Here is a 13,965-nt window from a genome sequence, read left to right as displayed (position 1 = left end):
AGAATTAACAATACAAAATGTAATGGTAACAAGTTTCAGCATTGGTATACTAGTTGTGCATGAGCACTAAACCAAATACAAAAGTCTGAAGGTAACTAGCATTATTAACTAATGACAGTATAAAAAAAATTGCAAACCATGTACCTCCAAGGTAAATATCATTTTGAACTCGGGGGGGCCTTAAGAATTGCTATCCCAATCTTGATAATCGATCAAACATAAAAACTTAATCGAACGAATCAAGAGAACAGCCAGAGGAGGAGGTGCCCACTCTTGACCTTTCCTCTTGTCTTCATAATTTTTTGTGCAGTTTAACCAAAATAAAATGACATCAGCGCCATGGCATTTTGGTGACACTGTATAAAAAAATTAACTTATCTCATGAAAGTGAGGTATGTAATCTATAAGCATTAACAGTGCAAAAATCTGAAGGTAGTAACAAGTTTCATCGTTGGTATACTGGATGTGCAACAACATTACAATGCCTTAGCTGAAAAATCTTTAATACATCCACAATCAACAGCTAACCCTAAAATAATCCAGTGACATTAAATGGCATTGCTTAAATTTATCGGTGGCATTAGACTGAGAGCGGCATTAGTTAAATGTGGCATCACTTTAGCAGTAGCATTGCTTGACTTGACTGTTGGTGTTATACTAACAGCAAAAAAGTGGCAATAAGAGCATGGAGGCCCATTCGGACAGTGGGAGCACCAGTACGATGTACCTCCATGGACGCAGAGTGGTGAGGGAGGTACGGTTGCCCAGAGCAACAAATATCCAGGCAACATATGTGGATTACGTCCCATTTTTGTTCTCTTTAGCCACCTTTTTCCTATGTGAGGACAACAAACTGATCGACCTGGTCATTCTCTATTGCGTTGTCATGCCTTTCTACTCTTCTTCAACCAAGAGACACCAGACTCGTTCCTTAGCTACTGATTTTCCCCTTTTCAACCTAGATGCGGGTTCGATGCCTACTATCTTGGGCAGTACAGTCTCCCTTCCTTTCCTTATTCAACCCAGACATGGATTAGTCTTCATGAAGTAGGGTTTCCTTTAATAGTGCAAATTATGGTTTTCGTCTGCGTGGCTAGCAGAGCAGAGGATAGCAAATTGGGAAGATGGTGGAGTGGAAAAAGATCCACATGCAACGACATGGCAGATGGGGCAATAGAACAAGGGTATGGTTCAAAAAGAGGTAGCATACCTGAGGGTCAGCGGGAAGTGGCTTCGCTCATGGTCGTCGTCCTCCGCACACACTACGGCAACGAGCTTGGGATGGAGGCCATCCCGCGCATGCGCTAGGTCTGAGAGGACGGCCTTGTCGTTAGTGCGTGACCTCGCTCGCCGATGATGAGTGCGTCAACGCTGCACGTCCTTTTCTTCCCTGGCAGATCTGTGACCACCGGTGAGGAGGGAGAGAGAGGCCGTCTTTTTTAGATCTAGAGAGAGGGTGGTAGTGTGAGAAGAAAGTGGGCAGCCCTTAGCAAGAAAGCGCTGAAGCTCCAGCCTATATATCTTTTTTGTACTACTAGTACTGGAGGTGGAGTAGTGGTAGAGTAGTTTATATTTTCTCTGCGTACAGTACCAGTTAGTCGTGCTTCAAAACTGAACGGCACGCCATTAAAAAATAAAGCTCGATAACTAATGCGGCACCTCGGGCCAACGCGGCCAGATCGCATTTTGCACGAGAAATTACACACCATGTTTCGTTGACATGTGGTCCCGTTCCAACATATCAGTGAGACGACGGCGAGTCCTTTTCTACTAGTAGTATTTCCGAACGGACGTGTAGGCCGGGGCGCCTCTTCGTGAACCGTGGCAAACTGGCAACCGTCCACTGACTGTTCGCCTTTTCCTCTCGATTTGGAACTGCTGTCACATGCTCTTCCTCTCCCTCCTCCATTTTCCTTCAGCCCTTCACCCTTTCTTCTGTCATTGTTCGATCGTCTTCTCCATGGAGGGAACAGGCCGGAAACGACCCCGTTATTCTTGCCCCGGTCTGAAAGATGACGTGGTGGAGGAACTCATTGATCGGTGCGACGTCATCACCTCGGCTAGCATGGCAGGTTCGTTCAAGCCCATTCTCAGCTCAACAAATAACATCATTACAAGGAACCCAAGAGTCAAGGAGCGGTTTGATCTCCCCTATCTTCTTCGTCGTGACCCTGATGACTGGCGCGGGGACGACAGAGGCCTCGCCCTGTGCAAGTTGATGCCGCTTGATAATGATATGTATGATGTTAAGATGCCATCGCTTGAGGGTAAGGCTTGGGCAGGCGCAAATGGAGATTGGGTTGTTTACATTGGGTCCAACTGCGAGTGGGAACTTGTCAATGTGTGCACTCGTGACAGGGTTCCACTTCCAAAAATCTTAGCATACTGCCTAGAGGTTGAGCACACCGATATTGTACGCACGTTCAAATACGATCATGGTGACTGTCTTCTATGGAAGATAGCAATTTGTCAAGTTTCCAACCGCTCTTGGAATTACAACAACTATGAAGTTGTTGCTATCTCCGACAAGCTTGTTGCCGTCCTTCGTGGTTTGACTGGATGGATATTGCTCAAAAATCAGTTTGTGTACATGGATGAGTACTGTGATGCAATTCAATACGAGGGCCTTGTGTTTGCTACCACCACTCGTGGCACTGTTGTTGCATGGAATCCTTATGGTTTTGGTACATTTGTCTTCCACCGTAATTATAATTGTTTCATCCACATGCATGCGGGTTAGCAAGTTTCCCTTTACTAATTAACCTTCTTCTTGTGTTTCCAAGGTCCTGTGAACATTCCACCACCTATACTTGAAAAAATTTATAACCAAGGGGGAGATGACGATGGTGATGATCACGAGCATGAGGATGAGCAGCGCCCATATACTCTGTGGCGCCAGGCAACTAATTCCGATGGATCACCTCTTCTTGTGTGTATACAACCCACTGATGATGTTACTACTAAGGAAGCAGGTGTAGTCTCCCATGGTCGCACTCTCCGGACCTATTCCAACACCCGTTGCATGGTATTCGGGATGGATACTAGTGTGCTAGCGCCAACACCTTCTCCCTGGTACAGAATTGATAGTCTTGGAGAAAACTCGCTCTTCCTTGGACAAAACTATCCAATGATGGTGAAAGGCGATCCAACTGCTGTTGACACAATGTTACTACCATATGAGAAGCAATTGTGTCTATACCTCGGACATTTGGGTGGTTCCCTACCCTGGTACTGATATAGTAGGCCGCTTCAGCCTGGATGATTAGTCCTGCATTGGTCTCTAAATCGACAATGGATGGCCCGTCCCAGTGAATCACTTGTGGTTCAAAGCAAGTGTTTCCAACGCCGAGGAATGGTTGAGTTGAAGTTCATTTCATTGCTTGTTATTTGTTGTGTGGTGAAAACTTTAGTATTTATAATGTATCCTCGTTGTCGATGTGGGTTGATGACCTGTTGTATGTAATAAAATGATATGCCTGTGATAAACTTACTAAATTTATGAATGGCTTTCGAGTCGCTTCTTTGAGTGAGTGGTGCAACGAGGCAAAAAAATATTTTCCGAATACATAATTGTACGTGCATTGCAACAGGTTATCGTATGAGGCCAATCAACAATAGTAGTACACTATTTGTACTAGCTTCACATGCTTCGCACGTCGGGTGGGTGTTTTTACTGTAGCCATATGTTAATGTGTTCGCTGTATGTAACCAGCACCTCGAATCCTTGATACTAGTTCTATATAATAAGTAGTAGGAGTAGTAGGGTGGCATGGGCCAGAACAAGCATTCACGTCCAGGAGTACGGCACATGCCACCACCACGACATCCATCTGACACCATATTATTTCTTGGAGTTCGTGCTAGAGCAATCTCTTCAACCTCGTCGTTTCTCTAACTTCAGCCATCGCGCGGTGGGCGAGGTGGGGGTTTGCCAATAGTCGGTTTCCTCAACTGCGGTCCCACTTGTAAGGCCAACTCCAACGCACGACCCCAAACGGACCTCCGTTTTACACGAACTCCAACGATAATTTTGACTAGAAAACAAGAACCACAAGAATACATTTTACTACTCTAGAAGATATCCAACTTCCAAAACTGCTCCTGTAAGTTGGATTAGTGCCTTCTCGATGCATTCATTGTTGATCTGCGGAGGCTCGATCTTGCGTGCTTCTTTCTTCTTCGAGTGTAAAGAAGTAGACGTTGCTTCTTCGCATCTAGTCTCATGTCTAGCCTCTATTCTAGTAGGAGTATCAACAAGTGCACTAGTCTCATCTCTAGCCTCTATGCTAGCTAAAAGTGCTAGAACATCTACTAAATTGCGCTCTATCAATATATGGATGTACTCTTATTCCCAATACCAAAATTTGCATCCATTCTACTCCCTCCGTTGCACAATACATGCCTTCTATTTGTCAAAATATATATGTATCTAGACATGTTTTAGTATATAGGTACATCCATTTTTGGACAAATGGAAGTCAAGTATTTTGGAACGGAGGGAGTACACAATAAATTTTTGAAGTTAGCACAACTAGTCTAATCCGAGAGCACAACCGAAGATCTGGTCAGGTTCTTCCTCTTTTTGCCGACACGTGGGACATCCAGCATCCAGGTCGTGTCATGCAAGAAAATAGAGTGGTAGTTGAATCCACGTGATGTGCATCTTGGGTTAAACTGTAAATAGAATCTTACTACTCTTGAGTAACTCCAAAAGCGGCCACCGAAGATCTTTATTGGATTTGTTTTTCATCACCAGCACGTCGAGGTGAAAGATGTGCTCGTTTAGTGGGTCCTCTTGCGTTTTCACTGACATGTAGGACCACATGTGAGCAAACAGACGATGGGCTCCGCGCGTTCGTTGGCTGGCTGAGAAGGGAGATAGAGGAGGGCTGAGCATGGACTCCAAGAAATTTGTTCTATGTACCTCGATATAGGCTCGATATAGTGGGGTGGCATGATCCATAACTAGCATTCACGTCTAGCAGTACGGCACACACCACCCACACGAGTCCCATTCGACACCAATTTTCTTGGAGTCCGTGCTATAGCCATCTCTTCTCCCTCCTATTTTCTCAACCATCGCGCAGTGGGCGGGGTGGGGGTTTGCCGATAGTCGGTTTGCTCAACTGCAGTCCCATTTGTAAGTGAAAATGCAACACCGCACGCATTCCCGCTTGAGCGGCGTGCCGAACCAACCATGTGGGGGTGCAACGCGAACACAGCAGGCTTTTCCTTTTGAACTCGTAACTTGTAAAATTTGGTTCTGCTCCATGGCGCGACCGATAGATAGAAAATAAAATTTTTGCCTAGAGTAATGAGAAGTTTGGTTCTGGCGCCGTTCATGCATGGAGTATGTAGGAAAATTATGAAGTTGATGCAAAAGGTAAGATAATTACTAGTAGTATCATATACTACTACATGGATTTGACGGAAAGATAAAAATACATACGGATCCATCAATGACATCCTCACGCCCTAGTGCGCCGGGTCACCAACCGACGTGTGAGGAGCAGCGGCGTTGGCGGCAAGCTCAATGTGCTTCTGAACAATGTCGTCCATGGTTGCCCTGCGGTCTAAGAAGGCCAGCGTCCTATCGTCCTCATCTTGCATGTAGTAGCCCTTGTGGACGATTTGCACATAGACGTGGGTGATTATGTTGATGGTGTCTTGCTGCGCGGCAAGCGCGACCTCGAGGTGGACATTCTCTGGCATGATGGCGGGCAGTCGCAGGGCCACCAGTGCGTCAAAGAGGTTGTCACCATAGTGGCCATTGAGGGTGGCGGGCATCGCAGAGCCTGGGCGCGTCGGCTGGAGGCGTACATCAAAGTCTTCCGTGAGCTTCTTGAAGACGGTGAACTTGTCGAGGAAACCGACGAGGACCTCGTCGAACAAGGAGACGAATTTGTCATCCAAGCGGCCCCTCGCCCTGGCGGCCTCAAGCAATACTACCTGCGTTCCTCGATGCCGGGCCGCAGGCCGGCGTCGTGGACCATCTGGCATAGCCGGCTGATGCTCACGCTCATCGCCTCCGTGGGTCCAGCTTAGCTTCTAGTCAACTGATCTTGCGATTCAAGTGATCACTCTTGCCCTTGGTTAACGTGCGTAGGTGCGTAGGATTTCGTACTACTCTTCGGCCCTCTACTGCACCTGCCTTTGGCTGTATGATAGGTGGGCCAGCCACCCCTTGGGCCCACATGTCATTCACCCAAAGGCAGTTGCAGTAAGTCAATGAAGCTGCGTCCCCGTCCGTGCCGGTGTAGTATAGTCATCTCACCGGACCTCTAGTGGGGGCCAAACGAGAGAAGTTTGATGTTTACTGGTTTATTGGTCCCCTTTGCATTTTGTGCCAAGTTTTGACCTTTGATTTAACTAATAAAATGTTAATGCATATAAACAAAAATGTTGTGTAAGTCACCTTACAAAAACCAAATAATCCCAAAACACTTAGGCACGGTGCATTAACTCCCTCCTTGTTTCTTATTTCGTGACATATCAACCAATGAGAGATGTGGGCCGTGCATGCTTTCAATGACTTGAGACTACCAAACATGGCATGCAGTGTTTAGTTCATTGCATGTAATCCTATTAGTACTCTAGTTAGCAAAAATACATTAAGTTCTCTCACCGATAGGAATAAAACACCATGTATTTATTTACAGAGGGAGTAGTACATTTTTTGTGACATGCATTACTAGATATTGCTAGTCAAATACTAAAATCCAGATGGATGTGGTAGTACTCCTAAATCCAGACGGTGGTGTTACTAGTACTAGTAGTAGTACTACCAATGTAGTAGGAGTACTAGCAATGTACTACCTGTTGGTCAAATTATTACGTGCTGCTCCTCACAGTGAAGTGACAAGACCCTGCGCCGGAGATGACACCTAAGTATAGGCGTCGTGTTCGGCATACCATAGTCAGCCTCACCGTATGCAGTCACTACCATCATGGCTGTAGAGCTAGCCTGCTTACAACTAGCCCTGTTCGACATAATTTCCCGTGCATAGATGCCCATGCATTGCACGGAACACCAAGATTGGGGGTGGACGGCGCTGGCAGCGGCCATCGTGCCAGATTTTTCCACGGCCTTCTAGATGTGGTGAGGAGGAGATAAGGCTGATTGTGAGAGACAAGGAGTTGTTTGTAAATAGGGAACAAGTGCGGGCATCTTTTTGCAGAAATGGAGAAGCTTGGTTTGTATGCGTCAGATCTAGATCCGACGGCTATTGGTGAAAGATGGGAGGCACAACATCATCACCAACTCAGGACCTATTTGATTCACAGGATTTTGAAAACGCAGGAATAGGACACGGCAATATTACAAGTTTCAAACTGATATTACAAATGTTAGGAGTAATGTTGCACCTACGAAGAGGGAATTACTAGGAAGTTTACGTAAGAACTTTCGTTACTTTAGGTGGATGCAGCATTATCGTACAAACTAAAATCCACCGCCCTGACAAGTCACTAATGGGCAAATAAGTTTTCGAGTCTCTGGCCACTTGATGATTCAAAAACAAATTCAGCTTCTGTGGAGACTTTGTCATTTAGGCTTAGACGCTTGCGGTGATCAGCACGCCATTCATTGTTGCGCCAGAGAACGCCAAGCCTCATTACCTTGAGCACACTTGCCTCCAGAACAAAGAACCTGGCCAATTTAATCTCAGATGTGCTGCCTCGGTAGTCGATCAAATCAATTTCTGTAAGATGGAGATCAAGGCATTCGATGAGATTGTTATAGTGCAGCACATTTTTCACTTTTGGGTCTTTTTTTATTTGCAAAAGAAGAGAACGTATTAGAGCAGCTGGCTGTATAAGATTGATGTGTCATCAAGAGGTACCAATATCATTCGCTCATACGATAGGGTTGGCTGGCTAGTGATATTTTTTCACTCTCTCTCTCTCTCTCTCTCTCTCTCTCTGTTTCCTCTCATTTAACTAGGGGCACATGAAGAGCTTGGGCATTTGTTTCCTTCCACTATGTGGCCAATGCCATATTTCGCAAAAGTATGCCACATAATACGCATCAATGTCAAATCAAAATATTTTGGCTCCACTCTCACAATGTGAGAGAGTTGGCACCGTTGTGCACACAGACCCACATGTATAAACAAATCAATCAAACTAACTACACCAGCCTTTCACTCTCCCAAACAAGTATTTTTTTTATTTCCTCAGTCCTCTCTCTCTCTCCCACGCGGTGTTTTTTCATTGCGTGAGTTAATTTGGCACCGGAGCAAAGTAGGTGATCCAGATTGCGGCACCAGGTGAGCAATGGAGGGGCATCGATGCCAAATGCATCACAAGTGAATTTGGCACATGTTTTGGCCTACATAGCCCACTTTTGTACTCCCTTCGTCCCAAAATTCTTGTCTTAAATTTTTCTAAATACGGATGTATCTAGTTACATTTTAGTGTTAGATACATCCGTATCTAAACAAATATAAGACAAGAATTTTGGGACGAAGGGAATACTACCTCGTATTTAGTATAAAATTTTGACCATAGATTTACCTAAGAAAATGCCAATGCATGTCACTAAAAATTACACCATTTGAAATTATGTTCAAATACGAATCCAACGATATAGTTCTTAGTGACATGCATTAACATTTTGTCAGTTAAATCTATGGTCAAATTTTGATACTACAAAATTGGAAGAGTAAACCAGGACGGAGGTAGTACTTGCTCTTAGGGTAACCATAGAGTTACTGGAGTAGTCTAAGTTACTTTCCACTATGGCTAGCCTAGGCTACTATAGTAGTACAGCATAAAAACGATGCATATGAACACTAAAGCATTTCTTTCGGTGCAGTGCGTAGATGCAGTTTTGAACACTACACTTGTCATCGTAATTTGGGAAAATTACGAAAAATTGAGCTATGTTGTGATTACCGTTTACTTATAGGAAAGAAGTTTCACCTCGATGAGTAGCTTCTCCGTGCACGGAAAGCATGTAAGGAATCCAACAACTTGATCCAGATTGGGGCCGATAGATTTTAGTCCTAAGATCTTCACTGTGCGCATGGACTGGGTCAAGCTTGTGGGAATCATTTTCTAGAAGACAGTCGTAAATACATCAAGAAGAAATTTAAAAATGTGAATTTCAAGAAGACAGAGAAGAAGATGAGTGTTGTACCTGAACGATTACGGATCCAATAAAGAGTTCGGAGAATTTGGCGAACGAGTACACCAACGCTATCAATTTCGGCGCGTTAATGACCCTGATTTTTGTTGGACCTTCTAGATCTGATACAAGCAATCTCTCAAGGAAAGGCGCATTCTCAATGACCATAACGTGGTCTGCTGGAGTGATCTCTTCCCAATTGATGTCTTGTTGTGGAGCCAGCAAGACACATAAATCCATCGGAGATTCGTCTAGGCGATGTGGAGGCTAATGAACCCATAGATCTGCTCAACACGAAGGTACTCGAGCGCATTACACCTACGGAGTAGGTGCTCCATAGCCTTCTTCGAGATGACAACGTCGAAGAGGTCGAGCTGCTTGAGTTGAGGGAGAAGAAGGGCGGGCGCGGCATTAATCTGGGGAAGATAGCAGGAGCTGAAGCTGGCGCGACACGGCGTTGGCGTGAGGCGGAGTGTGGACGGCGGCAGAGAGTGACATCGTCTAGCTTCAAAGCTGAGCTCCTCGAGCTGATCTAGGGTGGGGGATAAGAACCACTCGTCGAACTTGGGTTGGACCTTGCAGTTGGTACTGAACATGCAGATGTCAAGGCGTCTGGCTGGCCCAAGGTGCGATGAAAGGATCTTGGAGACTGCGGCCATGCGTTTGCAATCCCCGTCGTAGAGGCAGCTGTTGACGGTGAGGTTGAGGGGGACGCAGCGCCAGAGGGGGCGCCACCGCCGGGAAAGCAGGGCGGTCCGCACGGCAGATTTGGTGGGGAGGAGGCCGATGATGACAAGCAGCATGTCATCGAGGAGGCTGCTGATGAAGTCCAGGCTCACTGGATGCGGTTTTGGCTCGAGCCGCCTCCGCTTGTTGGCTGCCTCGCCGTCCATCTCAACCGGCAGCGACGCCGGTGTACACGTGTGCTGGTGTGTGTTGTGTGCTGGGTGTGCGCGAGTGCGTCCTTCTGTGCATGCCGCCGTGCAGTGGTGAATTGTGCACGAGTGTGTCCTTCACGCGTAAGAAGTGTGTCATCAATGCGCCCTCAATTTACTAGCGTGTGGGGTGCGACCACGAGTGGTTTCAACTTTGTTTACTTCACCGCGTGTCAGATGGGCCTCTAGTTTACTTATTTTCACCCACTGCCACATGGGCCAACACATGAAGATACAGAACACGAGCTGACAAGGTAGCATGTGGATTGGTTGACCGGTCAACTAAACAATATATGGAGCTATACGCTGACATAGTGAGCGTATAATCCATCGGTATAGAGAGTTCAAGTGAGAGGGGAGGCCCGTGAGAGATAGCAGAGAGAGAGAGAAAGAGCTACTCCCTCCGTTTGATAATGTAGTTCCAACATTTTTTTAAAGTCAAACTTTTGAAACTTTGACCAAGTTTATAAAGAAATTACTTATATCTAAAATACCAAAGATAAATGATAGTATGAAGTAAGTACATGTTGTGATGAATCTAATGATCGTTCCAGATGTAAATGTTTTTCTCCACATATACCTGGTCAAACTTTTCTAAGGTTTGACTTTTCAAAACATCCATATGCTTATGGACGTGACAGAGTCCCTAGAGAGAGAGAGAGAGAAAGAGTGAGTGAAAAAAGTGTGTGTGCGTGTGTGAAAGAGACATGGACAACACACGATAAAAGTAGAGAAAAAGCGTGTGTGTCTTATGCAAAAATATCACACATGCATCTTCGAAAACGGAGGCAAGGTGAGGAGATAGTGTGTGGTTGTTTGGAATCGAGAGAGCAAGACCCCTAGCACGTGGCCAAGAGGGGTCTGACAAACAAGAGAGAGAGGTGAGAGAGACGTACGGAGAAAATGCAAACATGGGGAGGAGAGAGTGTATGTTTGTCATAGAGAGATCCCCTGGAGATCGTGATGGGACTACATGGGTGGGAGATCGAGTGACAAGGTGTGTGCGCGATAGAAGATGCCCCGAGAGATATCGAGATAGACGTATGGATGGAAGGAGACAATACATGTGTTCCTGATGGCTAGTAAGAGATAATCATACTTAGGGGGTGCGTGTCACATGGAGAGAGAACAAGGGCGGAGAGTGTTGGATGGGTCTATATGTATAGCGCGAGCGAGACATGTGTATGTGTGAACCAGGGAGATATAAGGTCAGTTTGGCTTGCGTCCTGAGCATCTTTTGCCTGGCCTGGGGTTGTGGCTGGATTTCATGCATGCTTGTTTGGTTGCTACCCTGTGAAAAAGAAAGCCCGCCTGGCCTGGGTTCCCTTGCACTTTAATTAGCCTGGCTGGACTCCAGACACTGCAAGTAGCCTGGCCCAGGCGACCGATTTCGAATGCCTGGCCGTGCCTGGTCATGCGGCCACGAGGCTAACGGCAACATGGATGGATATTCGCATTAAATAATTGCTGCATGGATTGATTGATGGGATGTTTATGCTTTGCCTGGCCCAGGCATGAACCAAACGCTTCAGCACCACACAAGCCTGGCCAGGCAGAAATATTTTACATCTCACGTCCACACCAGGCAGTACTGGCCGTCAAGGCATGAGGGTCAGGTCACGAACCAAACTGACCAATAAAGTTTGAGAGAGATTGAGGAGCCCCGATAAGGCTGAGTGGTGCGTCAGATAGCTGAGAAGGGGGAAGAGATATTCCATCCGCTCGATAATGCAGTGCATGTAAATTTTTTAGAAGTCAAACTTTGGAAACTTTGATTGGGTTTATGCAAATGTTATTTATATCTACAATACCAAAGATACATCATACAAAACTACATCTCATGGTGAATCTAATGGTATATGTTTGTCGTACTAGATGTAATTGTTTTTCTCCACGTACATGGTCAAACTTTGTGATGTTTGACTTTTCAATAAATCTATATGCTATGGACCGAGGAGAGTGCCTAAGTCGAGACAGATCAAGTGCGTGTGAAGGAGAATGAGTAAGTGTGTGAAAAGAGTATGTGTGTGAAAGAGAGAAAGTGACAACAAACGATAAATTAGAGAGAGTGTGTGTTTTTTTATTTCTTATGCGAACATATCATGCATGCATCTCCGAGATGGAAAAGCGAGGCGAGGAGATACACGAAGATAGCTAGTGTGTGATTGTTTGCAATGGAGAGAGACACCCCTGTAGCACATGTCCAATAGAGGTCTGGCCAACAAGGAACAAAGGTCGAGAGGGACACATGGATGGCATGGACGCATGGGCAGGGAGGGAGGGTGTGTTTGTGATAGAGAGATCCCCTCGAGATCGTGAGGGGACTATATGGGTGGGAGATCGAGGGAGTGGGTGCGCGATAGAAAGATGCCCCGAGAGAAATCGAGATAGACCATGCACATGTTTGTGATGGAGACTAAGATTAGCTAGTCATATACATATAGGGGGGACGGCGTGTGCCTACATTTGAGTGAGAGACCATCATACTTGGCTAGCTAGGCATGAGATTGTGTGTGTGTGCGTGTGAGATGGAGAGAGGACGAGGGAGAGAAATAGAGTTTTAGATGGGCCTATCGAGTACGAGTGAGATATGCATGTGTATGTGTGACCCAGGTGGATGGAGAGTTTGAGAGAGGGGGGGAAGAGCTCTGAGACGACAGAGTGGTGCGTGAGAGAGTTACGGGCAAAGAGCCAAGGAATTTGTGTGCATACGATGAGTGCACCCAAGATATCTAGCTTGGACTAGATAGAGTATCATACATAGTGTGCGAGAGAGACCTATAGATGGTGTATATATGCATGCGAACTAGAAAGACCCCCCCCCCCACACACACACACAAAGAGATGGAGAGAAAGGGAGAGGGACCAACAAGGTTTTTGTGTCGGATGCATGCGAAAGAATTGAAGATTGTCGGCAAGAGAGAGAGAGAGAGAACAGGAGTCCGGGAGAGGGGGAGGTCGTGTTTTATGCATCAAAGACTGATATAAACCATGTTTCGATATAAACTTGCATTCAAATATTTAAATTGGAGAACATGTTGTCTGCAATCCACACATGAACGGATATATGCGTATATCAAACAAGTTCATTAATTTGACTTTCAACATGTTCATGGAGTACTATAATATTGTACAACATGCTACTCGATTGAGGTGTTCAATTTTGGATTTAGTCCACTATTTTAACCTAGTGAACGAGCTATTTCATTGAAACGAGATATTTCATTTTGGGTTTGATTCGCGTTTTTGAGTGGGTCAACTATTTGTCATATAGTAAATCGCTAGCAACAAGCATGTAAAAACACATTACTCCCAAGCATCATCTCTCCATCTAAAAAAGAAGTGGCAAGCTAATATTTCAAAATTTGATTCGAATCGACTTGGTAAGGTAGACATGGATGCTCATTCTCCCAAAATTTGAACGAACCATTAAACATCCTCTTTGCTCGGTGGAATTCGCCCGAGCAAATAAATGGGAGACACGAAATTACCGTCCTATGTGGGACACGCATCAATTGGCCCATTGTACATCGAGGGTAGGTTCGTAACTTCATCCAAGCGCGCCTTCTCCTCGGCCGAAATGACATGTGTCGAATAATTCATAAACCATGGTCGGCAAAACACGCTCTCCTCGCCCGAAATAGCTCGCGCCCACTATTTCAAAACACGCTCTCCTCGCCCAAAATCGCTCGCGCCCACTATAGTTCAAAACACGCCCTCCTCGCCCGAAATCGCTCCTGCCCACTATTTGGGGAGAAGCAAAGTTACTCTACTATCCCTGACCCTCAGTACACAGACCCAAGCCGAGAAGCCTATAGGCAAGGGTAGAACTGTAAGTCCCCCTCACATTTTAGACAAATGCGTCCGTAAGACATGGTTCCACTCCCCTCCCAATCCCCCCCC

This window comes from Triticum aestivum, chromosome 7B (genome assembly GCF_018294505.1).
Source record: "Triticum aestivum cultivar Chinese Spring chromosome 7B, IWGSC CS RefSeq v2.1, whole genome shotgun sequence".
Taxonomy (NCBI): domain Eukaryota; kingdom Viridiplantae; phylum Streptophyta; class Magnoliopsida; order Poales; family Poaceae; genus Triticum; species Triticum aestivum.
The sequence above is the reverse complement of the archived record's forward strand: the minus strand, read 5'-3'. Positions refer to the sequence as shown.